The sequence below is a fragment of the Ursus arctos genome, unplaced genomic scaffold, assembly GCF_023065955.2.
Source record: "Ursus arctos isolate Adak ecotype North America unplaced genomic scaffold, UrsArc2.0 scaffold_15, whole genome shotgun sequence".
Lineage (NCBI taxonomy): Eukaryota > Metazoa > Chordata > Mammalia > Carnivora > Ursidae > Ursus > Ursus arctos.
Window position 1 is genome coordinate 12,904,275 of NW_026622819.1, and position 26,052 is coordinate 12,930,326.

Consider the following 26,052-nt stretch of genomic DNA (forward strand, 5'->3'; position numbering starts at 1 on the left):
TATTTTTTTCTCCTAGGACATTTATTGTCCATTCTTTTCATTTTTCTCTGTTTGTCATTTGTTGTTTATTTTTTTTATATTTCAAGAATATTTGTATAAGCATAAATACAGAAATTTTTGTGTTTTCTGATGATTTCCTAAAGCGGAATCGCTACATGAGAACCAATAGACCAAGCAGAGTGAAATAGAAGCCGCACTTATATTAATGATGGAAACAGCACAAGTGTAAAACCAAACGACAGTCACTCTTTTGAAGCACCAAAGTAAATAAGAGTCCTTATTTTCGGTTGGTTACTTTGTTAATTCCGTAATAGCAGCTACAATGCCATTACTGTTGTTCTTCAGGGCTTAGCCGCCTTTGCGCTTGACATGTTTGCTTCTGACGTGATCAGTCCTATGGTCCAAATGTCCACATCTGTTTCCTTAACTTCCTTCTCTTCACTCTCTGATACAGTTGGAGTCTCTCTTTTTTTTTGAATGTTCTGGACAGGTTCACCTTGAACTTTGAATTTCTCAGCAGCTGCTAGCTATGCTTGCTGAGATAGGCCCCTGACCTTGGCTTCTTCCCCCAAAATCATGTGTGTCTAAAGCTGGGCTCTTGTAGACATATGGCCTTACGATGACAAAGGGAACATTCTAAGATTTCTGGATGGTGACTCTAATAACTTCTGTAACCTGTGGAGGACTCAGTTTGGACATGACCTTCCATTGACTTCTTTTCATTCTGACTTTCTTTGCTTTATTTTTCCTGCCTGGTTCATCCATTTCAGGGGCTGGTGCCAGCTGGGTTTGCTATGTGCTTGCCTGTGTGGAATCCTGTTCCTCCAGCTCTGATACTGAGTCACCAATGCCAGGCTCTGTCTGACCCTGTCTCAGTCCAGGGCCGTGGCGATTGCTGCTCTGTGGCAGGGACAGTGTTGGGAGAGGACTACTGACCCAAGATGGCAGCAGGAAGAGTATGAAGGTGTATGGAGATAACTTTTGATACCGTTGCCAAATGGCTTTCTAAAAGGAGATCTAAAATTACATTAAATGTCTCTTTCCAAAATACCTTGGATAGAATTCTTTTTAAAGCAGTAGGGTTGTTCGTATTTTGAATGTACTTTAATTTATTTAATAATTTAGGTTGTCCATTGTTTTTTATAGGATGTTTCTACTAATACATTTTGTTTGAGTGTTTCCATACAGAAAGTCTCTAGAAGTAGAAATCTAAAATAAAAGATAGATAGCATAGTTTAAATTTTGATAGATGCTGCCCAAATACATTGAAGACTGGTTTATTAATTTATCTTCCACCTGTTTTCCTTCACCTCCAAAAGAACAGGATATAATCCATCTTTTGAATATTTGAAATTATAGTGTGGACAGAGAGAGCACATAACTAGTCTTCTGGTATTTATTTGCACATTCCTGATAACCAGTGAGGTTGTGTTACTTTCTATCTGTTTATTGTTCATTTTTCCCCCTTTATATCTTTTGAATATTTTTTTAATTTTGAGTTTTCTTATAAATGTCTTATAAGGTACTTAGTATAGGTTGGGATACTAATCCCTAATGCTACATATGTAGCAAATATTTTTTTGCTCTGTCTCTTTGTAATTATGTCGCCAAGCCTAATTTTGTAATTTTTTCATAAGGGCTTGAAAAGTCTTCATATTCTTATTTTGTTTGGTACAAAGTTATGAATATGCTGACAATTCTTCTCGACTTGATATACTGATTTTTAAGATAGCTCTGAAAATCCCCCAATAAGTCTGTTGGATTCATATTCATTTAGCTTTATATTGAAACCCTCTGAACATGCTAATAATTATTAAGCTTATTTATTATTATATCTATATAATATAGGCTTATATTTTATTTGTAAAATTTTATATCTTTTAATGTGACATATATGTAATGTTTATATAAAAAATATATATAATATAATGTAATTATAATAATTATTTAGCTCATTCTATTGCCTAATTTGGTTTGGAATGATCTTTGTTTAGTTTATGTTTTCCATTCAACACAGCATTTGGTGCTGAATGGAGTGTGGGGAGGGGTGAGGCCTGGAGGAAGGGAGACAGGGAAGCATGGAGAAGGGAGGCCCGAGGACACACAGACCCACAGACACAGAGCTAGCCTGGCTCTCCAGGTGTGTGGATATGAGATCGCCAGATCCCTCAGAGGGCCTTGGAGACATGGGCTCCTAAGGCACCTTGCATCTTGGCTCTTGGGATGCTTACAAGCTTTGCATCAACAGCCCATCCCCAGAACTCCCACATTACAGCAGCATCCTGGGAATTAATTCCAGAGGCAGCTTCTCTCTAGGAGTGGAGTTGGGGACAAGAGAGCTCTTTTCCACCTGTTGCCTTTTCAGTATCTGGCACGCCAGCACAGTCCATGCTTTCTCCCATTCCCGCTAATTTTTTGGAGCTCAGGTTACAGTGTAGTAAGGTTGTAGGTTTTTCAGCTCTGTTAGCACTAACTATCAATCTATTACCAATTGCTTTCTACATTCCAGAATTTCCTGTTTTATTATGACATCAGCACCCCCACTGGCTTTCCAGTATCATATGGGTTTACTTATTTTTTATTATATTTTAATAGGGTTTGAAAAGACAAAGTCTTTATTATGCCTCTCATTATCTAAACTGGACCAGAATTCAAAAGCTCTTTAGAGAAGAAATTCGCCTATGTTCAAATTTAGGCTCTGTCACTTCCCAACTGGAAAGCAACTGGACAAATTACTGTGCCTCAGTTTCCTCATTTGTAAAGTGTGGATAAATGTACATGGTAGTGTCATACAGAGACATCTAGGACACTCTGTAAATGCTAGCTGTTGTTACTATTTTGTTTGTACTATGTATTGTGAGTTTTATTTGTAATAGTGTATGTTTATATATATGTAAATATAGGAGGATGTGTTACTTTTATGCTCTTCAATAATAAAAGCTAGCTCTTATATCGTGCTTACGGTGTACATTTTTAGCCCTTCACATATATTAATTTATGGTTCTGAAGGAGAAATCACAATGGCAATTAGAAAATATTTTTAACTGATAAAGAAAACACAACCTAATAAAACTTATGGGGTGCTTTTCCCATGATGTTTCCTAATTAGCTGTTGTTGGTGTCTTAAAAATGTTTTAGTTTCCATTCATTTATTTTGAATCTGGTTTCAATACTGAGCAAAGCCTCAGGCAGAGGTCTTATGAGTTATTACTTTACTAGGAATTAGCATTCTGGGGAGCAGGAATGAGGCACAAGGGGGTGAGGCAGGGCTGTCAGGAGAGTCCGCAGGAGTGTGGCTGTCTGCAAGTGGGCTTGCTCAGTGCCTAAGAGCCAGCCCTGGGGAGCTCTGTAAACTGCACCTCCGTAGGGTCTTTCTGGGGTAGGCGAGGGCAAGGAAAGGGAAAGAGTTTATCTACCAGTTTCCATCTTCTTCCTTCGTCTGGGATATTAGCCCCTCAGTTCCCAACCTTGGCAGAAATCCAAGTCAATAAGTTGGCCTGTCTCCAGGAGCTTGGCCCCTTACTTCCAAGCAGCTTCTGCAATCTCTGAAGTCTTCAAAAAGAATCTGTTTTTTCAATGCAACCAGCTTTTGTTGTTCTTACTGATACACCGCTCAACCACAAATTCTACCATTGAGGTCAGAAGTAAAAGCTCACCTATATATTTTGATGTGTGATTTTTCTTTCATTGTCTCCCGCCCCCCCCCAGGAATCAATAGTTTTCGTTTTGGCTAACTCTTGACCTAAGAATCATTAAGAAGTAGTTAGGTGTTTTTTTTTTAATTGGTTTTCTGTTGCTTCGAAACAAATTCTACACAACCCAGCAGATTTAAACAACATATACTATCTCACCATTTCTGTGGGTCAGGAATCCGGGCACAGCTCAGCTGGGTGGCTCTGGCTCAGAGTCTCTTCCAGTATGCTGTCAAGGTGTCAGCTGGGATGGAACTCATCTCAAGGTTCAACTGGAAAAGGATCTGCCTCCAAGCTCACTCACAGGTGGTTGTTGGCGGGATTTCATTTTCCCAGTAGATGTTGAACAGAGGGACTGAGCTCCTCCCTAGCAATTGGCCTGAGATGCCTTGCATTCCTTGGGAGGGGGCAGCTCAACGGCAGCTTATGTCACTAACTGAGCAAGTGACAAGGGCCAGAGAGAGTCCAACAAGCAGGCAGTCAGTGTTTTGTAACCTAATCTCTGAAGGGCTATCCCATCGCTTTTAGTGTATTCTATTCATTAGAACCAGGTTTCTAAATCCAGCCCACACTCTTAAGCTTTTTTTTTTTTTTTAATGTTTGAAGATTCTCCGGTTGTGTTTGGAAAAGCCCTCTCACCTCTACGGAAAGGGAAAATGGCAGACACCGCACATTCACCGCCTTCCCAGGGTCTGGGATATAGGAACATAATCTACACTTCCCCACTCAGATGCACCACGACGGACTTCGAAACAAAGGTCACTCGTGGGAAGAAGCTGGGCGGCAGCAGTGGGAGCAACTACATCCAAGCACCAGGAGCAGTAGGAAGCGGGACACCCGGATCCCACACTCAGTCCTTCTGCGGTCCAGGCTGCAACCTCTCTGCCTACCGCCCGCCCTGCCTCCTTCCTGGTTACCACGACTCCAAGGCTGATTCTGGTACTTCCTTGCAGAGACTGTGAGCTAACAGCTATTTGTACGTCAATTCTCTCTGGTTAAATGACCCAGAGTTAGTTTCTTTAGCTGCTTGCACGGAAGAAATCTGAGGGCTAGGATGTCCTCATCTTTGTTAATTCCATGTCCTCTAGTGTCTTCATCCCAATCAGCGGCTCTCTGCTTCACCTCCTCTCTTTGCATTTTCCTTTTGCTCATTTTTATTGTATTTCTGTCCTTTCCGAAATATTTGTGTTCTCTTTCACCTAATGATTTTTCGACAGTACCGATTAGTCTTCCAACGGCAATTTTACCTTCATAATTTTATCTTAACATTGTTTTCACTCCTCTCTATCTCATCCGGTTATCTTTCATTTCCGCCTACCTCTCAGGTATATCCCTACTCGTGCAACACTGGGACTTTCATCTTGTCATCGGTCTCTTATTTCACAGAAATCATGTACTCCTACACTTTACTGAGCATGGAAGTGAATGTTTCCCCAAATTAATCTCTGGTTTTCACTGTAAATTTTTTAAAAGATTTTACTTGTTTATTTTAGAGAGAGAAAGAACACCCGTGAGAAGGGGGAGAAGCAGAGGGTGAGGGAGAGAGAATCTCCAGCAGACTCCCCACTGAGTGTGCACCCAATGCAGGGCTCGATCTCAGGACCCTGAGCTCATGACCTGAGCTGAAACCAAGAGTCCAACACTCAACTGCCTGAGCCACCAGGTGTCCCCACAGAAAATATTTTTAAATGGAGACTCATTTTCTCTATCTTAAGGGCTATGTTCTTTATCATGTAAAATGTGGATAGAACCTTCTCAGAGATCAACTCTTTCGTGGTCAGATTCCACTTGAGCGTGATCACGGTCCACTGGTTGCTGCTAGAATCTTCTGGGGTTTCACCTAGAAAGCATGCCCACATGCATGGCTCCTAACAGTTTTTACCAATTTGGATTAAATAAAAATTCTCATAAGAAATATGATATATTCTTTATAGTGTTGACTCTCAGGGAACTTCAAAGGTAGAATAGGTTGCTTATAAAATAAATTAATGATATAAAAAAATTCCACCACAACATGATCAACGTCAACTGACAAATAGGAAACTGCAAAAAAATATTGGCAGTATTCACGTAAAGGTTAATGTCTCTAATTATATAAATATATATAATGGCTACTACAAATGTTATTGATTTATTATAAATTATTACTAAGAAAAAGGGGCACCTTGGTATCTCAGTTGGCTAAGCATCTGCCTTTGGCTCAGGTCGTGATCCCAGGGTCCTGGGATTGAGCCCGGCATTGGGCTCCCTGCTCAGTGGAGAGTCTGCTTCTCCCTCTGCCCCTCCCCCACCCCCACTCATGCTCTCTCTTTTCCCCTCTCTCTCTATCTCAATTAAATAAAATTTAAAAAATATATTAAAAGAAGAAAAAAGAATCCTATGAACACAGATAAAGGTCATGAATAGGCAATTCTCAGAAAGAAAATATAAATATTTTTATTCTTATGAAAAGATAGTCACTGAAAAATAAGAGAATTGCAAATGAAAACTACAATAAGATACATTTCTTACCTATCATATCGGCAAAATGCTGTGACACTGAGTGGGCAAGGGTCTGGAGAAATAAGCATATGATACATTATTATTGGTGGTATAACTTTTATATAATCTCTATAAAATTTGTCAATATGTATTAAAATTTAAAATGTGTTTATCTCAGCCATTCTGTTGGAGTGCTTTTATCCTACAGATATACTTACACATGTGCCTAAAGACAGTATAGTAGACTATTGTGGCATTTCCATGGCAGCTAAAAAATAAAAAAAACTTAAATATTCATCAATAGGAAAATGATAAAATAAATTATAATACATCATATAATGGAATTCTATGCAACATTGAAAACAATGAGGAAGCACCAGTCGTTGTAACATAGAATGATTGACAACATAAGCTGGATACAGTGGGAAAAGAAAACAGGGTGTTTGAGAGTCTTTATATCATGTAATCATCCAAATAGGAGAAATAAAACAGAGGCACCTGCCTAATGCTTGTGTGTGCATTGCCTATCTCTACAAAGGTACAAGAAACAACTCAGATTGTTGACTCTTGGAGAAAGCACTGTGGGATAGGTGAGCAAGGCTAGAATATAGGGCTACATTTTACTATATATCCTTTGTAACATTTGATATTTGACCATATGCATCATTTCAAAAATACAATAATTAAGGTCTTCATGCAGGTGCATAATACCATTACCTATTTTTTACGCACAAGTTTTGTTTCAACTGTTTTGCTTGTCTTATTTTTAATGGTAAAAGTTGAGACAGGAATAATACGGCTTTTTACAGTCTCACAGGTTTGTTTTTTTCTTTTTTTAAGATTTATTTATTTATTTATTTGACAGAGAGAGACAGCCAGCGAGAGAGGGAACACAAGCAGGGGGAGTGGGAGAGGAAGAAGCAGGCTCATAGCGGAAGAGCCTGATGTGGGACTCGATCCCGTAATGCCAGGATCACGCCCTGAGCTGAAGGCAGACGCTTAACCGCTGTGCCACCCAGGCGCCCCTACAGTCTCACAGGTTTTGATCCTAAGATTCTCAGGCAATCTTGTAAGATGAAAAAAGACTATTAAAAAAAAAAAAATGGAAGCAACATTTTCTGCAGAGGTAACTTCATTGGAGAGTAAAATAGTTTTGAATAATAAATGGCTGACGCTCAACTAGTGGTCTTCTGAAATTAAACTTGATTCAGACCTTGAACCGATTACATTAAAAGTGTCTGTTCAGTCAAGAGGATAGACACTCAGGGCTCCATATGCGTGGACCCACAGAGCACATATGGTACATTCCTTTGGCTTCCTCACAAAATATCGGGACTTTGATCTTTCCTCTGAAACATTTCACCTGCGTTGATGATTTCACATAAAAAAATAATCTTGGTCTTAATCTTGCATTTTCTTTCATTTCTTCCTCTTTACCAGTTAAATTTAATTGCTTTTTTTTTTTTTTCCCATCCAAATGGGAGTTTTCTCTTTATTCAGACTTCTGGACTGAGTTCATAATGTGCAGTTAATGCAGAGCAGTCTTTGAAGCAGTATGCCAAGATTTTGATAGGATTGGAGTTTTATGAGTAAGCGTGGCTGCTTCATTTGTAATATTGTATTTAGGAAAAAATTAAAAGACCTTGAAGTCATTTTTCTCTCTAATAGACCAAGTATCAACTGAGTTAAAAACAGACACACACACCTTCTTCTATCTATTGGGGTGGCCATGCTGAGAGAGTTCAGAAACGTTTTCACTCAGAATAAATGACACAATATCGGTCATAAATTTATAATTGTTGAGGAAGGAATTCAATTTCAGGAGGAGCGTATCAAACCAGTCTCTACTTTCGTGCAGACTGAAATTTTCCACTCTTAAAAAAATGTCAAGCGTTGTTGACTCCAGATCACCTGGATTTATAATCCCCCCATCTCTCCTGACAATACCTCCTTCTCTTCCATTTCTCCAGGAACGAGGAGGAGCAGATGAGGTTGCTCCATGAAAGATTTTCAGGAGATTTTCATCCATTCAACATATTTCCTGAGGGTTTCTGTGGGTGGCTTCCAGACTGTTCTAAGCTTGCCAACCACAGTGTAAACAAGACAAAGTTCCTGCCTTCGCAAGGCTAAATCCTAGAAGGGAGGGCAGTGACTAAGCAAATCATCATACACAGTTTCAGAGAGTGATAGCTGTCTGTCTTCCATCACTGTTCAATCCCAAAATTCAGTAACATAAAATGGCAACCACTTCTTTGCTCATGATTCTGTGCGTTGGCAATTTGGGCAGGCCTCAGCTCGGAACAGTTAGCTGTTCCAAGCCATGTCAGCTGGGTTCATGTATTTACTTATAGTTGGAAAATTGTCTGTAGGCTGGCTGGTCCCAGAGAGCCCATTCACAAGTCTGCCAGTTGGCCTGGGTTGTAGGCTGGGACACCTCAGTTCTCCACCACCTGGCCCCTCCAGCAGGCTAGCTCACATATTCATTTTTTTTTAAAGATTTTATTTATTTATTTGACAGAGAGACAGCCAGCGAGAGAGGGAACACAAGCAGGGGGAGTGGGAGAGGAAGAAGCAGGCTCCTAGCGGAGGAGCCTGATGTGGGGCTCAATCCCAGAATGCTGGGATCACGCCCTGAGCTGAAGGCAGATGCTTAACGACTGTGCCACCCAGGCACCCCTAGCTCACATATTCAAATAGTGGTCTAAGAATTCTAAGCCCAGCAAATGAGGACAAGACCTAATACACAGGAATTTTAAATCTATGCATGTGTCATATTTGTTATTCCCCTATTAGCCAAACACATCACTGGAGTGAGGCCAAAGTCACTAAGAAAGGTGCCTGAACAAAGGCATGAACACAAACAGGAAAATTGTTTCACCCATTTTTGCAAATAAATATATATATATATACACACACACACACACATACACACACATATAATATATAATTATTAATATTACATATATATATATATATTTCACATATATCATGTACCAAAGATCCCAGATTCAGGCATTTTCTTGCAAGTCAAAGGCTGTCATGAGGGCCTGCTTACATTTTGCTTCTACATGTCTCAAAGTCTATTTTTTTAAAAAAAGGAAGTTTTCTTCCTCATTGGAAATGCTGCATTAAACAAAATTACACAGTGATTATTAGCATTAGCCTCATTATCAGCATGATTCAGGGCTTGCCAGGGAGTTTAATATGCCACCTTGTACTTCACAGACTTTTTCGACCACAAAGTATCTCCCAAGACAGATGCTATCTGATTCTGACAACTGTTGCTGTCAGGAATGTGGATCCCATATAGCTAGATCTTCCAGGCTTTCAAAAGAAGCAAGAAAGTTTATTTTATGTGAAATTTCTGATTTTTAGATATTGACAACTTGTTTAAATGTCTTTTAAAGATTCATTATAAATACTTGTTTTAATAAGCAAAATACAACTGCAAATCAAATTTGACTCATTGGTGATTTTATGCAGAGGCCCAAGGAGTCTCTTGGGAGAGAACTCATGTCAACGGAAGGCAGAGCGGAGGCTTGGATGTTTGGCCTCACAGGAGACCTGGCCTTAAAGGCAGGGCAACACAAGAATGAACATAAGCCAAAGAACTGTTCTCCATCACCTCCATAGGTATCAAGAGCTCAGAAAATGAGTCTCCGGTGAAAATACTGGTGGCCTAAGCTCAGTGACCTCATCATCAGTAAAGACCCTAGGACAGCATGTCCCAAGGAACCAGCAGGAGGGGAAGCCCAATTCTTCCTGATAGGCCCACCTGTCACTGATTTGTTGCTTGTCAATTGTACCAGAGATGGGGGAGAAGCAGTTTTCCCTCTTGGCTTTCCTAATGGAAGCACACTTGTTCTATAAAGCACATTGGGTCCATTTCATTCCCCATCTGCATTATATATATATCCTGGACCCCACCTTTTCTAGCATTAAATGCTGCCCTCCCCATATCTGTTTTATGCTTCCATCTCTTTTAGAGTAAATTGTACTTTCCAAAATTATATGTCCACATGCTCTAGCACGATGTGACCTTGCCAACCCCCCATCAACAGGTAGAGTCCAGTCCCTTTCCCTAGACTGGCTTTGTGAACCTCCTGGAAGCAGTATGATGGGGGAGAAGTGACTCTGCATGGCTTCAGAAGGCCTTACAGCCGCTGCCCATTTCTCTTGGGCCCCTGGATCTACTGCAGAATTTCTCAACATCAGCACTATCGACATTTTGGGCTGAACAATCCTTTGTGAGGAAGAGTGGGTGGGGGTTGTCCTGTGCATTATAGGGTGTTTAGCATAGTGGACCCAACTAACCCAACTGCTGACTGAGGACCACTAAGTCATCTCAAAGTCACCAGAAGCAGAAGAATTAGCCAGCTGGGCCATGCCTGAATTCCCTGCCTACAGAATCTGTGACATTTACCTTTCAAAAGGCTGCTGTTTTAACCCACTATTTGGGGATAGTTATGTAGCAATAGTGACTAGAACACCTACATCGATGGAAGTGAAATATAATGATATTTTGCTATTTTAAGAAATAAGGAAATTAGTATCTATTCGTTGTCCTTGGATGCTCCTTTTAATTTTCTAATTTGCTGTACAGCAAATGAAGTTGCTTTCATTCATTTAACACATATTTATTGAGGACCCATCTTTGTGCCAAGATAGAAACGCATAAATAAACATTTTGTAATTGTTATATCTGTATAATTTCCTGCTATCTACACAACACTCTCGGTTTTGTGAGTTAGTGACCTTGAAATGACCTTCACTCTTGGGTTTCTTTCTTCTTCTCATTCTAGTCCCCTTTCTGGAACTTACTCCTCCTTCCCCTTTTTCCTCCATCTCATGCACATTAGGACCCAGTCCACCTCCTCTGCAAAACCTTGTCCTGTGCATTAGTCAAAATGATTTCTATCTCTTTTTTGGTCTTTCATATTTTTCCTCCTCTCCTTGCACTCCAAGTAATATAATGTAAATATAATGTAAATATAAAAGTGTATATAATGTAAATAAATATAAATATAAAAGTAAAGTAAATATCAAAGTAAATATAATGTAAATATAAATATATAATGTATATTTATACATATAAATATATATAATGTATATTTTTATATATAAATATAATGTAAATATAATATAAATAAAAATATAAAAGTAAATATAATGTAAATAAAAAAGTAATATAATGTAAAAAAAAAGATGATAATAATCATCTTTACTTGGTAACTGGCCTTTCTTCCTACTTCAGAGAGAAAACAGAACCCACAAGCATGGAATTCTGTTAGCTGCTTCTAGCTTTCTGAGCCCACAAACACATCTGCATCTATGATACAAACAACACAGCCATACATCCTGTATTAGGGTTCTCCAGGGAAACGGAACCAACAGGAGATAGAGCTATAGCTATAGATAGGAGAAGATTTATTATAGGAATCGGCTCACATGGTGACGGAAGCTGAGAAGTTCTACAGTCTGCCCTCTGCAAGATGAGGCACCAGGAAAGCCAGTGGTATAATCCAGCCTGAGTCTAAAGGCCTGAGAATCAGGCCAATCGATGGTATAAGTCCCAGTCTGAGTCCAAAAACCTGAGAACCAGAGGTGCCGATGTCCAAGAGCAAAAGGTAGATGTCTCAGCTCTAGCAAAAAGAGAGTGAATTCGACTTTCTTCTGCCTTTTTGTTCTAGGCAGGTCCTCAGTGGGTTGGATGATGCCCTCCCCACCCCCCAACCCACATTAGTGAAGGCAGTCTTCTTTACTCAGTCTACTAACTAAATGTTAATCTGTCCTAGAGACACTCCCACAGACACACCCAGAAACAATGTCTGACCAGCTATCCGGGAACCTTTAATCTCATTCTAGTTGACACATGAAATGAACCATCCCACTTCTTAGCTCCGTTTTCATTGAACAAGTTGTTCTGTCTTCAGTTGAAAGGCTAAAGCTTCTTCAGTCACCCAGACAGTCCCCGATTCAGTGATTCCCCAGCGCCAACCACTCTGCTGAGCCCTAAACTCATAGATTCAGCTGCCTCCTGAACATACCCACTTAATTGTCCCTTACATATCTCAAACGCCCTAGGTTTAAGACCAAACTCATTATTTGCCTATTTAAACATGTCCCCCCTAAGGTCTCCATCTTGGGGAATAACACCACTCTTACTGGAGCATCTGACAAAGCCACCATACCCTACCAATGACTAGACCCTAAGGATTCTGCCTTCCTTAATTAGGTCATGTCCATCAACACTGACTCTGCCTTAGCTCAGACCCACATCATTTCTCCCCTGGACACTTGCAGTCGCCATGTAATTAACCCCCATCTCCAACTATGCCCTCTGCTAACCAGTCTCCACTCTGCTGCCAAATTCATCTTTCTAATATAAACATTTCAACATCTGGATGACATGATGAAAAATCTCCCTTGACAATAAAGTCCAAGTTCCTCAGTCTGGCAGACAGGGCTTTCTGGTCTGGTCACTACTCATTTTTCCCGTCTGACCTCTTGCTGCATCATCCCCTGCACTATCCCCTGGCCACGCTAAATATGTTTACAGATCCATGAAGACATCATCCTCTCCCATGTCTATGACTCGCCAATGTGATATTTTTCTCTATTAGTGTTTTTCTTTCTGGTATATCCTTCTCCTATCTTACCCCTTTCTTAATTGGCTATCGTTCAATTAGTTAGGTTATGCAACTATGAAGAGATTATTGCTGTATTTAGGAGATTTGTTTGTAATCCAGCAAAACAATGAAAATATTAGTATTTAGGTATCTGGCATTTTCTGATTATTAAGATGATTTGTCATTAAAATATATTTATCGTTTTTGTTCCCACATACCTAACGTTTCAAAGCAAGTTTAGCAGCTGATTTATCTTATTTATCTACTCACTTATTCTCTCTTTCTCCCCACTAGAATATATGCTCCATGAAGCCAGGGATCTCAGTTGTGTTGTTGCTATAGATCCCATAGGCCCAGAGCAGTGCTCAGAAGAGGGTAGGAGTCAATCCTAATGTACCAAATGGAACAGTGAATAAATGCTCAATCTTAAAGAACTCAGGCCAGTTGTCTTTGGGTAGCCTTTTTTGATGCCCCTAAAGAAGGATGGTATTGGATCATCTTCTCTTGTGACCCATCATACCCTTGGGTTTTCTCTATTACAGCAGGTAGAACAGTATATTGTGACTTTCCATAGCCCTGTCTCTTCCTGAGGCCGCCCTGCAACCTTATGGTCACCTCCTTGAGAGCAAGGACTGTGTTTCTTATGTCTGTATTTGCAGCTTTAAGCATAGTGCCGGCATAGAGTAGACGTGCAAAACATGCCTAAAACAATTAACCCTGTTGCCACAGGAGCAATCTATGCACATTCTTTGTCTCTTGTGCTGGCCCGCCAACACCTGGAGAAAAGGAATTCTGTCTTCCCAAACTCTTTCCTACTGCCTCCTACCATGCTGTTCACATTCTAGACACACAATAAATGTTGAATTAAATTACCATTAGTGTTTCATATGCTCAGATAAACCTAAATGGTGTTCATCAAAAACAACAAGTTGTTCATTTTTCCAGTGCTGACCAACAGCATGATGCCATGATGCTGAAACAGATGGTTAGTGGCAACTTTTATAATGATATGAAATGCACTCTTTCAAACATCAAATTGCCATAGAACTTTTGGCATCTAGTCCATAACCAATAGTCTGCACTGTTTCTGTTAGGATTTTGTGCTAAGGTGCTCATTACCTTCAATCAGGACCTCCTAGAAGGATAATTCTCTATGGCCAGAGTATCCAATCTAGCACAACCTGGATAAAATAGCCTACAGAATGATTCAACTCCTTTTCCTGCCACTGCATGCTCACCAAGCCTATGCATTATTTATTGGTTGGGTTATAGAAAGTAGAAAATTCCCTGGTCTGCCTTCTGGACAGTGTTTACTTAGTCCTGAAAGATTCTGACTCTGAATCTCTTCTTGTGAGATTTCACACGCTTTGGAACATTACCCCTAACCTACTAAAATTATAAGCATCAACATTTACCTGTTTGGGGCTATCGCTAATTTTTTTTAAATATTATAAACACCCTCACACCTAAAATGAGATTTGGGAAGAAAAGAGGGTTTTCACATGATTTTGAGGAAAGACTGCTTCAGCTGTTGGCTTATTTCATCCAAATTATGTTTAATTTTTTATAGTTTCTAGTGTATATAAAAACACTAGTTTTTTTATAGTTTCTAGTGTATATAAAAACATGTTCACTTTTACTAATCCAAGGGTTAACATAACCTATTGATTATCGTGTAGAGGATATAAATTCCAATCACAACAGAGTTACACTCGACCGGATTAGATTCTAAAGTCAGTCAAGATGATCTGGCAAAAATCACGTGTAAAAAAATTACCCTTGACAATCACTCAAATGAAGGTAGACATTCTTTCTCTCCCAATCCAAGGCCCCCAAGTCGCTCTCACATTCCCAGACTGCTGCTTCATCAGTTCCACACCAGATGAAGTTCCTGACTTGCATGTAAAGCCACTCTGTATGAATAACGTCTATCTGCAAAATAAGAATCATTTTCAGCACTGGACGATGATCATATAACCAGGGCCCCCAGGACCAACAAGAGATTCGTCTTTCTTTTCATTCTCATTGAAGGTACATGGTCTTTGATGGAATAGCAAGCAGAATCATTACAATGTTCTATTTCTTTCTCTCTCTCCTCTTCCTCCTTCTCTTCCTCCTCCTCCTTCTTCTCTCACTCTCTCTCTCTCCTTCTCTCTCTCTGAGATAATTCATAGAAGTTAAACTCACCTATTCTGTGCCTGCACTGGAAGTTTTCTTATCTGTTCTCAATAGCTTATTACAAAACCAACCGTAACCAAGAGCTTATCTGTCTACTCACCTCCTTCCAACAGTTGCCCATTTCTGATCATCACAAGTGTGATTTCTGTTCTGGAGTTCTGAACTCCCTGTACCCTGGTCATATAAGAATTAACTGGATTTGTCTATTTCTTCCAGGTTTTAATGAACACAGAAGAGAGTCCTGGTGGCATTATCTGTGGTAGTATTTTCAGGACACGGTCCATTTTCTCACAGCTAATGGCATCCCCGATGGTACACATCTGAGGAAATCTGTTGGGTATTTGGGGTATGGGAAATGGTCTGTTCACTTACAATGAGGGCTTCTTTTAAGAGATTTTAAGTTCTGTCTCTGAGGATATACTTTAATTTGCTCCCTAACTGAGCTTCTACACATTTAATTAAAACTTCATCTGGCATCTAGCTGTGTCCAGCTCTCACTGAGAGGTCCACTGCTAAGACAAAAGAAGGACAAGAATTTTTTAAAAAGTAATGCGAATAAGATTTGAAAATCCTCACAGATGAAGTTGAGCAGAAGGGACAGGGCTGAAAATATACAATCTCTTTAATCCTCTCTACCGCCTTGAAAGATGCTATTTTTTCCCCATTTCATAGAGGAAGAAACTGAGGTTTAAAGATATTTAATAACTTACCCCCGGGCCACACAGACTGTAAGTGGTACAGCAGGGATTCGGACCCAAATCTGTCTGGCTCGCATTCACTAAGCTTTCATTAGACCACACAATCAGTGCTATTCCTGAATCCCATGGTTTCGCCTTTGCCAAAAAACGTACTTATTTTTATAATACTTTTTTCCTAATCAAGCCATGAAATTTGTAACTACTGATTCCTTTCAAAGATTTCAATACAATAAGTGAGAGTGCTAGACCACTCCAGCTTCTGAAAAGGACATAAATGTTGGATAAAAGACAAAACAACAAGAAATCAATTCTCAGGCCAGGAGGAGAGGTCAGAAGAGCACACAGTACAGCCTGTGTGCTCAGGTCTTTTGCCCAAACAGATGCCCTAGAGTTTTCGTTTTTACAGCCTCGGTGGTTATAGAGGACAGAATATAAGGTCCAGAGTTGGCCCAAGTGTGAGTCCTAACAAGTGATGGTCCAGATGAAGATGGGATTCCAAATGGTTACACCCTAACATAGGGGCAAACCAGAAAGCAAGACCCTACCCCCTGGTTTGGGGTACTGTCTCAACCTTTAGCTCTGAGCAGATCACGGGGAAAAAAGCACCGAGAATTTGGAGATATCAGTTAGTCCTTGTGAGAAAGTCAACCCTAATTCAAACTACCTGTGAGATCCCCAAAGCCTCAAGCCAAATAATCATCGAGAATCGGGTTTTCATCCAGTGAGGATACCACCTGATGGAAGAGATATCTGGAAATGTTTGGGGAGTTTTTTGAGTTCTCATTATTCCTGGGAGCACCACAGGCATTTTTCAGGTAGAAGCAGAGACAGGAAGCCTCTATAATAAAGAAATGTCCCACCCAAGATGCTAATAACACACTCCTTGAGAAACACTGGTTTAACGTCAATAGATGGGCGACACCACAGGGAGTTGAAAAAGCGCAGTGGTATGTGCCTGGAGAAACCCATCTTTATCTCAGATTTCACATTTTTTCACAATTCCCAAGGAAAAATAAAATCATAGTCAATAATAAAAGAATAAATTAGAAAATAAGGTACAACCTAAAATTGCCACACACACCCCCCAGCTCCCCTCTCCCCGCCCCCCCCCTCACCACCAAGTGATTGCACTTTGGTGCTGGTTCCTGAATGAGGAGTAGGCAAGAGATTCTGTGGTGTCACCCACCAAACATACTTGCCACTGCCAGCCCCAGCTGGCGGTGACCCTGACCCTGACCGTCCCCACACCTGCACCAGGCCCTGCTGGGCTGGAGGGCAGCCTCCTGCAGCTGACAGTAGAGCATTCGGACCCAGGCAGCAGCAGCTGTGGGGTCAGGAACAGAGCGGGAGGCTGAGCGGGGCGCAAGGGCTCCGGAGAAGCTGTTCTGGAGAGGCAGGAACCCAAATTTCCACCGCCTCAGAGTCTCCACAGAATAATTCTCTAGTCTTCTGCCAGGTAAGGAGACCCAGAATCAAGATTAAAATGGAAGGAGGAAGGGGACCTGGGGGCAACGGATCTCGTAAATACTTGTAGACAATCTCTGTCTTCAACCTCAGGCAAACCTTATTTTCAGAGGTATACAATGTTTTCCATTTATAAAAAACTGACATTTCTGGACTTACATGACTTGGCTTTCCCTTCCCGGCTTGCATTTCGACTTCCCGGACATTGCTAATTCAGTCACCACCTGCAACTTCCAACTGCACGTTCAGTGGCTCCACGTAGATAGCTTGAAGTTAGCCATGGGGGGAGTATTGACACCACAAGAATTGGCAAATGCTACAAATCAGGGTTTTGGGGTTTCCTCCCAGGGAGAGTTGATTCTTAAACATTTAACAGCACACCACCAATGGCAATCCTAGTTGTAAATTTCTCTGGCCCTCAGTCTGCCCATCTGTAAAGTGGGTCTAACACTTCAGCTTTTCTTTCTTCTCAGAGATGTTGAGACTTACCCAAGATAAGGACAAGAAAGATGTTCAACTATTCAAATATTGAGTAACTTCTGACAGTATAATCAGTTTTTATAATCACTAACATTGATTATTAATGACACATTTCCTTTCTTTTCTGAGAACAGGACAGAGACTGGACATACATAATCTTGGCTGGCTCATTCATAACTTGAGGAATTAAGATAATAAAATAACATTCAGAGCACGGAGGACCATAGAGGAAGGGAAGGAAAAGTGAAGGGGGGAATCAAAGAGGGAGACAAACCATGAGAGACTGTGGACTCCAGGAAACAAACTGAGGGTTTCAGAGGGGAGAGGGGTGGGGGGAGGGGGTAGCCGGGTGATGGGTATCGAGGAGGGCACGTGTTGTGATGAGCACTGGGTGTTATATGCAACTAATGAATTACTGAACACTACATCAAAAACCAATGATGTACTATACAGTGGCTAAATGAACATAATAAAAAAGATTAAAAAAATAAAGTAACACATTCGCAGCTTAAAAAAAAAAAGTGAGTAAATCTCCTATCCATTTTCTTTAGCAAACTGAAAAAACCCTTGAGCAGAATCACAGACAGAAGAAAACTAAATTGCTTTTTACTACCCTCCACCCTCTTCCACTCTGTAGGAAAGTCAAAGAATTTCTTTCTGAAAGATTAAAGCATTCATCTAGTCTGAAGGTGAAAAAAACCTCCAACTGTCTGTATAATACATTATTACTTTATATTTGTACACAAATATATTTCACAAAGTGAATCTATGTGCCTTATCTTACTTGATCCAACTAACATCTATTTTTATTTTAGAGCCCAATACGACTCTCCCCTTGCCTTTTTTCCCCTTCCTTACATATAAAATAGAGGTTCTCTGATAAAATACAGCCTGAATTTCAATTTCAAGTGCCGAGTAAGGATGCACAATGACTACATATAGATCCATATCTGGGGCTTTGTGCTCTGTGCTCCGAACACCTGAATTAACATCAACTCTGTGTCCCTCATTGAAAATAGATGTTGAATCAGGACAGTGTGGATATTTATCATTGTGAAGAAATATGTGTAAGGTAAGCAATTCAGATAACATTAGAAAACTACAGAACAGGTGCTTTTATAATTTATGGTGTGCTTTTGAGAACATGAAGGAGGGGACAGACTTTGTCCCCTGGCAGGCGCTTCAAGGGCAAGTCAGGGCACAAATAAGCAAGTCAGGAACAAGCATCAGGAAGGAAGGCGGGCTTTGCAGATCAGGAACTACTAGCTTTCAATCTTGTTTCTCTCCTCCTTGTGAGAGAATTTTACTTGAGGACTGGATTCAAAAGATTTGTTGAAACATAATTCTGAAGACAAATTTGCAAGCGATGGACTTTGCCAAGAAAAGCCCAGGACAAGTATGTTTTTCGCACGTAAGGAACAGCCTCGGAAAATTTGTAGGGAGAAGGGCAATGTGAAGATCTGGAGAAAACGAAGTCAAGAATATGCATGGGCAAGGGAGGAAAGAAATTTGACCAAAACAAGGAAAAGAAGGGACTCAAAGGCAATTAGGATGCATCATGGAGTAGCCCGTGTTCATTCACCAACAAGTCAGCGACACAGCTCTACGACTCCGCTCTTCACTTTGACCCTGGGAGACAAATCGCCAAGGAAGACGCAAGCAGAATCTGATCAACTCTCACCCTTACTGGTGGTTTGTCCCACCTCCTTCTCCAGGTGCCAAAGTGTGCTGGCCTTCCAGGACTCCTCCCACGGCTGATATCTTTAAGCTTCATCTCTGATTTGGAATGAAAACTTTGCCTAGGTAGAGGAATTTCAGGCATCACTGAGCAGTCAAGACCATTTTTCATCCAAGCCCATGGGAACGATCGCAAACCACTACTGTGTATTCGACAGATGTGTAACTCTCTTGTATCCCTTGAGGCAGGCCTAAAAAAGGATAACATGATGACTTACTCCTTTTAGGGTGAAATCAATGAAACAATCACTCGGGGTGATAAAAGAAGCATATTTCAGAGCTGGATAATGTCACGGGCACCAGCAAAGCCAGGGGCTACGGGAGATCTTCTCAGGGAAGAAAAGAAGGAGGGTCCTCTGTCATGTGGTGATCCTTGGAAACCTCTATGAATACAATCATGGCAATCATCTCCTCGGCCCTTCGTTTGTTCATTCATGGAACAAATATTTACTAAGCAGCTATCTCATGTCAAGTCATGTTCATACCACTGGTTTCCTGCAGTGAACAAGCAGAGAAGGGACCTGCCCTTGCAGATTTTACATTACAGGTAAGGGAGGAAAACAAGCAAACAAACACAGGAGGAAAATGTCAGATGGAGGCAAAGTGCTTAGAGAGACCCGATGTGATAGAGCAAGACCGTGGGACGATGTTGAATCGCGCAGCCAGAGGAAGTCTCTCCAAGCAGGTGAGGTTTAAAGTAAGCAGGTGCGTCAGTGCAGCCCTAAGCAGCAGACACATAATGCTCCGGGAGAAAGCGCATCGGAAGCAGAGGAACTCGGTGTCGTAGACATGGAAGGAGGCAGCTGTGGCTGGGAAGTGTGTGAGCAGGGAGGGCGTGAGGTGGCGGTGGAATTGTAGACAGACACCAGATCACAGAAAAAGCAAGTGGGTCTCATCCTGATTGCATGGGAAACTGTTGTGGGCATTGAAGGGGAGTGAGGAGGTCAGACCTAAGTGTTTACAAATCCCGCTGGCCACTGAACCCAGGGTGGATTATAATGTGTCAAGAGTGAGAGCAGAGGGGCAGAGAAAGGGACTATCACAGTGAACGAATGCTGACCATGGCTTTGATGGGGTGGACAGCAATAGTGACAGCAAGCAGGAGTCAGGCTCAAGACACATCTTAGAAACGCCCTCCATGATTGCTGCTTGTGAACGGGACAGGACCATGTGGAATGAAAAAAGTACATCAGGAACCTTCTGCTGGCGGCCCCCAGCCATCTTTGGCATTCCCCTACTTCCTGCCTCTGTCTTCTCCCAGCGTCCTTCCCCTCCTGTATCTGTGTCTCCCTCTCCTTACAACAACACCAGTCATGGGGCTTAAGACCCAGCCTCAGCCAGTGTGACCCCATCTTAACGTGATTACCTCTGCGAGAATCCTGTACCCCAATAAGATCACATTCACAGCTTCTGGGTGGAGGGGAGTTTTAGAGGATAGCGTACAACTTAGTACAGCAGCAGACGGGTCTGCACAGTTGTCCTCGAGAAGCTGCCCTCTCGTGAGGAACCAGAACCACACAGCACACATGCAGGGAGGGGTGTCATCCCAGGTCCGTGAGGCTCAGAACTGCCTTTCTGCCTTGTGACGCAGGGCATTGCAGTGTGCTGATAGAGTTGTGTGTGGAGACTCTACCCGTTAGCCCTGGGGGAGTGTGTGGCATATGTGTGTGTGTGTGTGTGTGTGTGTGTGTGTGTGTGTGTGTGTTTCTGCAATAGTAGTGACAGATGGGGAGAGGAGAAATGGAACACACCTCCATCAGACTTACATCTCAACTATGGAGGCAAAAGGAAGCATCAACAAGTGTTATACCATGAATCGTGTCCATCCCCGACCCCAGATTCATATGTTGAGGCCCTAACCCTCAATGTGACTGTACCTGGAGACTGGGGCTTTAGGGAAGTAATTGAGGTTAAATGAGGTCATAAGATTGGGACCCTTATCCAATAGGACTGGTGTCCATACAAGAAGGAGAGACGCCAGATCTCTCCCTCTCTTTCTCTCTCTCCTTGTGTGCACAGAACGGCAGGTCATGTGAGGACACAGCAGGAAGGTGGCTGTTTACAAACCAGGAAGAAAAGGCCTCACCAGAAACCATCCCTGACATCACCTTGATCTTGGACTTCCAGCCTCCAGAAGTGTGAAAAACTAATGTCTGTTGTTTAAGCCCCCCAGACTGTGGCAATTTTTTATGGCAGCCTGAGCAAACTAATACAGCAAGTCTTCATTTCAGCCATAATATAATAGGAGCCAAATGCCCCTACAAACATACAGGAGAGGGGAGGGAAGGTTCAAGATACAGTTCTATCTTCTAGAAACACATCTCTTAAATCATCACGACAGAGCTTCCAACTGGCTTATAAAGGATTTTTTATCAAACAGATGCTTACTGTGTGTTCATTATGGACAATTCACTAGTTGTATTGCTAAATACAACTTGCCTTTCAAGATTCAGTGGAGATTAGTGGACTTTGGTCTGATTCCAAAGAGAAAGTGGCTTTGTCGAGTCTCCGTGTGCTTCCCCATTTCTATGCAGTGAGTGGAAATAACGTCCACCTCCTGGGATGATGATTTTGAAGACGTGAAAAACCAACCTGTGCTGTGAAATTAAAATGATATTAACCATTTCTGGGAAAACATGATTTGTTTTTTAAAAACTTGTAACAACATTCTACACACTATAGACATTGTTCCTCATGCTGTCTCCACAATGAGAACTAAAGTTCTTTCATCCTCTCCCCTGTGTTTTTTAGTTTTCCTGCTATCCCAAGCCCCCTTCCATAGGATTGCCACATGGGGAATTATGCTGACCCTCGGTAACAAGTTTAGAGGCTTCATGCAATCAGATTTCACAGTCCGTATTCACTTTAAGCTCTTCCTGGATGGTCTCCCTGAAAAAGCACACAGATAGGAACCAAAGGGTCATGTGGAAGGTCTCTCTGGTTTAACATCTTTACCAACAACCTGGAAGAATGTGAAAATACCACACTAATGAAACCTGATTCTAAACAGGAAGTTGCTACAATGGCAGAGGAATCCATTGAGGAGAAAACCACAGAGTCACCGAAATTCACATTGGCAAGTCACCATAAATATACCGGAGAACTAAGAAAGAATTCCAAACAGGGACTGTCAATGGATGAGTGAAGTCAGTCAACTATTAATGTCCTAAAAGGCCTGAGGGTAACGGTGAAGTTAATCGTGCATGGTTGCAGAACGGAGGCGAGCGAAAAATGATCCGTGCTGCTTTGTATAGCAAGGAAGGAAAGCGTAAGCGGCCGGAGACGCCATCTAGAATTTGCGACTGTATCACTTGTGTTATTCCTTTGGAAACTCCCTCAGTCACAGACAAGTGAAAGGCATATTTCAAGGGAAGAGTGGAAGGAGAGGATGGACATGGGGAAAAACGAGTTGAACGGAGAATGAAAGCAAATAAACACCGACTGGCTGCATTCACAATTACTCAGGGCTACAGAAAGCAGTGTGGCTCAGTAGGTAAGGAATTCAAAATTGGACTGGGTTTGAGTCTCTTATTTGGCCACTTCTCAGTTGACCTTGGGCAAATGGTGGAACTTTCCAAGTCTCAGTTTCTGGGTCTGGGTCTGAAAAAATGAAGTTGTAGGAATACTTGATTCACGGGGTTGTTTGAAGAGGGAATGAGAGAGTGCGTGGCAGAAATTAGTACAACTCAAGCCATGAAAAAGATTGAAATCTTCGCCATTTGCCACAAAGTGGATGGACCTAGAGGGTATTCTAAGTGAAATATGTCAGACAGAGAAAGACAAATACCATATGATTTCACTTATATGTGGAATCTACAAACAAAACAAAACAAATCAGAAACAGACTCAGATACAGCGAACAAACTGATGGTTTGCCAGAGGGAAGAAGGGTCCCTGTGAGGGGATGGACAGAAAAGGTGAGGGCAATTTAGAGGTTCAAACTTCCAGTTATAAAATAAATGAGACACAGGGACACAATGTATAGGAATATAGTCAATAATATTGTAACAAGTTTGTATGCTGACAGATGGTAACTAGACTTATTGTGGTGACCATTTCATAGTATATAGATATTGAATCACTATATGTGCACCTGCAACTAATACAATAGTACACACAATTATTCTTCAATTAAAAAAACAGAAATCAGTACAATCTCTGATATATAAGTTTTCAGTAAGTGCTAATGACAACAAACAATAATAATGCTCATCTACACATCATTAGTTTTTTTAAATAATGTATGTACATTTTTGTCAAGTTTTTACTTTCTGTTAGCGATGATTTTTGCATGTGAATTTTCCAGACTTGACATTCAACTTAGAGTTTCCACCCGACAATTCAACAGCCCCTATGTTGGCAGAGTATTCATTTTAAGTAGTTCACTGTCCCCCATCACTTTCTCTCCACATAATTCTACCATCTGTCCTCCCATCCCTTCTTAATCAGAATAACCCTAATAGGCAGTCCTGGATCTAGTGATTTTTTAAACCACGAGAATACGGAATGAGAACCAGATGGTAAATTTGAGCATATCTAGGACAATCACTTTTTTTAGCTACAAAAACAAACAAAATTAAATAGTGGTTTCTCTTTTTTATACATTGGTTTCCCTGGCCAGATATCTCCTTGAACTCTACTCGAAGACAAAAAATTTCCATCCGCTCATCAAGTAGCACATATCTCCAACTACGGGATATCAAAGAAAGTGTATTTCACTTGAGCCATTAGAGAATCTCACTCAGATAGTTGTTTCCTATTACCTGTTTCGAGCAGGTATTTTCTGTGATTTTAAGTTGAAGGGCAAATGGGAGATATTATTTTTAAAAAGATAAATATTTGAAGAAAATTTAATGGGAACCAAGGGGAGAAAGGATGGACAGAGTGTGCTGATACATAATTATGTAAATGAGCAGGTTAAAGTGTTTCGTCTGTGAAGTCTGCACGCTGATGTACAGCCTTTCCAGGGGCACGCAGTAATGAAGTGCGTTCCCATAAAGGTCCTTTTCTGAGGTCAGAACTGGGTTAGCCCCCTTGTAATCTAGAGCTTACTGTATTAATTAACAAGACCAAACACATTCCTTTTTCAACTGAAAACTTGTGCTCCAATGGCTTGATCAAGCTGATAACACACACACGAAGAAAGAGAGAAAGAAAGAGAGAAAGAGAGAAAGAGAGGAAAAGAAAAAAAGAAGGAAACATTCTGGTCTCAACGACTTTCTTCTGAGAAAAGAAGTGAATGACATAATACTCCTGTACATAGTCCAGACATGTCAATTTCTTTTCCGAAATTGGATACTTTTTGAAGAGTCCATAAAAACTATCAAGTAGATTCTGGCAGAGACATTACCTCAGGATAATAGATCAATCATCTCAAACCTTTCTGTGTCACCTTGGATTTTAATGCCATTGGAACAATTTCCTATACTTTCAGCTATTTCCACTGAGGCACCAAACTATTTTTTACAAGTAATTATTAAAAGTTTAGAGTTTTTTTAAAACTTCATTAGTTCAACAAATGTCTCCCTTTCTCCCTTACTATGTGTCTCCGTGTAACACCACGGACAATGATGTTTTCACACATATAATGCTTTTTATCAGACATTCATTTTTGCCTGAAGGAAGAATCTTCCTCAAGAAAGGGGAAAAGTAGCATGCTTCTTTTCTGGAAGTATAAACATCAAAAAATACCATGTTCTACTTGGGAATTCAAACCATTCAGAACACTTTATTATTTAGGGAAGTGTTTTCCCAACATGAAAGTTGCTAATATATTCCAGATGTGTATTTATTAACCATCCAGCTCTTGGCCTACAACTGAAAAGATGTTTGAGATGTTTTTCTAGCTTACTGAGATAGAAATGACTGAATGCCAATTGGCTTTCCACTTGTATGCTATGTGTAACAATCAGATAAGCAATCACACAAGGCATATTGAATTATCTCCAGCTTGGGACTTGTGGTTTATGTGTGTCTCTGTCGGAGGACAGTGGTATAGAACAAGATTGGATCCTCACGTGGCTGTTGGTTGTTCTTTTTTTAAAGGTATTTATTTATTTATTTATTTATTTATTTATTTATTTATTTAAGAGAGAGAGAGAGCGCGCGCATGCTTGGGGGGAGGATGTGGGGGAGGGGCAGAAGAAGAGGGAAAGAATCCCAAGCAGACTTCATGTTGCGTGGGAGCCCGACGCAGGGCTTGATCCCACAACCCTAAGATCATGACCTGAGCCAAAACCAAGAGTAAGATGCCTACCTGACTGAACCACTCTTGTGCCCCTTCATGTGGGTTTTATAAGGTATCCCACCTGCTCTCCAGGTGTGGCAAACACCATATTTTGGTTAGTTGTATTATGTTGATCTGGCCTCAGTCTTGGGTAAATAAGTTTTCTTTGACAACTTGTCTGCATTGGCTAGCAGTTTCTTTGGGCTTAGAAAAGTAATCAGAAAGAATAAAAATTCATTTTTCACTTACGCTGGTGCTTTTCCAAAGTCTGTGTCTGTCTTTTTTTACCAAGTGTTTTGAGTAGATAAAAGTAATTCTTGATTCTTCATTGGAAAAATATTCTGAAAAAAAAAAGAAAAATATTTTGTTCTTAAAGTGTCATTTGGATTTTCTTGGATGGAAAAACAAAACAAAACAAAAATAGTTGTTTACTTAGAAGAAAATAACAGACCTCCTGTAAAACCCAA

At 40.8% G+C, this 26,052-nt stretch overlaps 1 long non-coding RNA gene and 1 pseudogene across 2 annotated transcripts in view; one reads left to right on the forward strand and one right to left on the reverse strand.

The window, feature by feature from the left end:
- Positions 1 to 291: 291 nt before the first annotated feature.
- Positions 292 to 17,348, reverse strand: LOC113260715 (nascent polypeptide-associated complex subunit alpha-like; annotated as a pseudogene).
- Positions 17,349 to 25,318: 7,970 nt separating this feature from the next.
- The window catches only part of LOC123001447 (uncharacterized), a 28,943-nt gene continuing 28,209 nt past the window's right edge, over positions 25,319 to 26,052 (forward strand). The window contains exon 1 of one of the 2 annotated variants that reach the window (XR_008959294.1): positions 25,319 to 25,404. This is a non-coding gene — a long non-coding RNA (uncharacterized LOC123001447). The remainder of the gene's footprint in view (positions 25,405 to 26,052) is intronic. The other variant, XR_008959293.1, reaches the window with a different exon arrangement.